Source organism: Branchiostoma belcheri, unplaced genomic scaffold, assembly GCF_001625305.1.
Source record: "Branchiostoma belcheri isolate BF01 breed outbred unplaced genomic scaffold, Haploidv18h27 scaffold130, whole genome shotgun sequence".
NCBI lineage: Eukaryota > Metazoa > Chordata > Leptocardii > Amphioxiformes > Branchiostomatidae > Branchiostoma > Branchiostoma belcheri.
In genome coordinates, this window is record NW_017802714.1 from 512010 (window position 1) to 514594 (window position 2585).

Below are 2585 nucleotides of genomic sequence, written 5' to 3' on the forward strand. Positions count from 1 at the left end.
ATACCTGGGCGGGGTGTAACATTTGTGTAACGGTTATGACTAAAAAAGAATCAGATAGCATCATAAAAGAACCCTTGTCTCAGCAAGAACACTTCATATTAGACCTGATTGGTTGTGGTGTTGGAAGCCAACTTTTGAGGACACTTCATGGTCACTTACAGTTTCTGTTTGGCAGGTATAGTCCAATCTGTCCTACTATGGATGGGCAACTCCCCTGGCCAAATCCCTTTGAAACATCATGGGGGTAGAAATTTATCTTTTTTTTTAAAGAATGAAGACTTGGCTAAGTACAGGTCACAACAAAACAAGATGAATAGACATGGTTAACAGATAAACAATAACTCCATGGAAACATTTAAATCAAAAGGAAAACATTTGGAGTTTTAGTGCCATAATCCTGCCTTGTATAAGCCTCAGCCGATGTACACTGAAAACATAAAAAGCAAGGAATCGATCCTCAATGTGCAACATGAACTTGCTTTCAGTGCAAGGAGTTGTACAATGCTTTAGGAAATTCATGTTACATTTTCTTTTGTAATTATTCTGTTCCTGCACCTTTGTTATGCGGGTCATACCTCAGGTCACCTATTGTTCCAGGCATGCAATTGACCACTGTCCAATTATCAAATTAGAGAGTCTGGTCGGGCTACCCTGACATGGGTGCACTGGCACTGGCTCAATAGCCCGAAAAAATATCCTATCAGAAAATCTCATGACATTGTAATGACTGTGTCAGATGGCCTGGGTTCACACGCTGAGAACCATGTCTTGGCCAAATCTTTCTATCCCACAACTAGTTTGTAGTGTCATGATTAGATTAGATTTAGATTATGAACAAAAAATTAATGATGAGAATCTTTACAGGATTTGTAATAAGTCTAAATTACAATTTAATTGGAAGTGCTTGCCCAAGGCCTAGAGTCAATTCTATATTGCTATATTCCACATTACAAATTGTAACCATTTCGAAAAAAAAACACAATGTTTCTAGATAATTTCTAAGTATGATTTTAAAAAGTAGTAAAATTTTTAATTGTTACAATATTTGTGAAACATCTCAAATAGGTTATATATATAATGAAAAGAGCTGTTCATTCAGTTTGGATATTTCCCAAAAATTTAGGAACAGAACGTAAAATGCTTGTGTAACAGTGCTAACTGACCATGCTAAATGGTCGTGCGACCTTTTAGTGTAATGGTTAGCGTTGGTGACCGCCAAGCGGACAACTCGGGTTCGATTCCCGGTTGTGACATGTTCGCCCCTTTCGGTTTTTACAGTGGTTCCCATGCCGGCCCTGTGAGTACTGGCACTGAGGATAAGTGTGGCAGCTCCAGGGATGTCGGACTCGGAAGATTCGAGGACGAATCTTGAAAGAAAAGGGGGAGTAGTGTAACAGTGCTAACTGACCATGCTAAAGGGTCGTGCGACCTTTTAGTGTAATGGTTAGCGTTGGTGACCGCCAAGCGGACAACTCGGGTTCGATTCCCGGTTGTGACATGCTCGCCCCTTTCGGTTTTTACAGGCCCCTTTCGGTTTTTACACTTGTACAGCGCAGGATGCACATGTATGATAGCAGACCAGGTAGCCTGGGTGTAAGAAACAGGGGCGAGCTGTAGCGCCTATAACCCCCCCACTGTTACATGGGTACCAGACTGCTGCCAGGCTAGCTCCTTGGCTCCTGGAGGGCCAACATTTGCCCAAGGAAATGTCACCATAGAGTGATAATAGACATCCCTCAACAAACCTATGAATTACATTGTGAAGGCTTGTTATCCCCTAGACACAAAGAACACAGTTTCTTTATAAAAATGGGTGACAAAAGGGGAGGGGAGGTGATTATGATAAAATTAACAAGTTCTAACTTCCAAGCAACAACTTGAAGTTAGTCTCCAGTCAGAATCTGATCAATGTTAGACCTGTTTACAACTGCAGAAAGGGGATGCTTTAGCTTCCGAAGCAAAAGCATTCATTGAGTTATCAGACTGCATGAATTGTCATGACATACAAAAAATCAGATGATCATTGATCAATTACTAAGGTGACCTTGAGAGAATATTGATGTAATGTTGTAATTTTATAGAACAGGATTCTTCTTCAAGTGAATGAGTCTGAGAAACAAGTAATGACATTATATTTAGTCTCTATGGCCGGCCAACTCCTCTGGCCAATGATGTTCCCCTTAGCCATGGAGCTACCTCCATGCCTTAGCCGATTGGTACTATTTATTTAGCCTGCAAAGGAGTCTGGTGGAGACTACATTACATGTATATTGGTGTGGCCTAACAGTTGTATATATTTATTATACAGTCATTCCTGCCGAAATTTCTAGGAAGGATTCTATCTGCAGGAATCTACAATGTCTTGAATTGAATTTCCATGCATGTTATCATTCACACCTGTCCAATTATCAAATTAGAGAGTCTGGTCGGGCTACTGGTACCCAGACATGGGTGACATGGTCTTTGCAGCTTGCACTGGGTAGCTCAATAGCCCGAAAAAATATCCAATCAGAAAACCTTATGACATTGTATATAATGACAGTGTCAGATGGCCTGTGTTCACACATTGAGAACCTTGTCTTGGC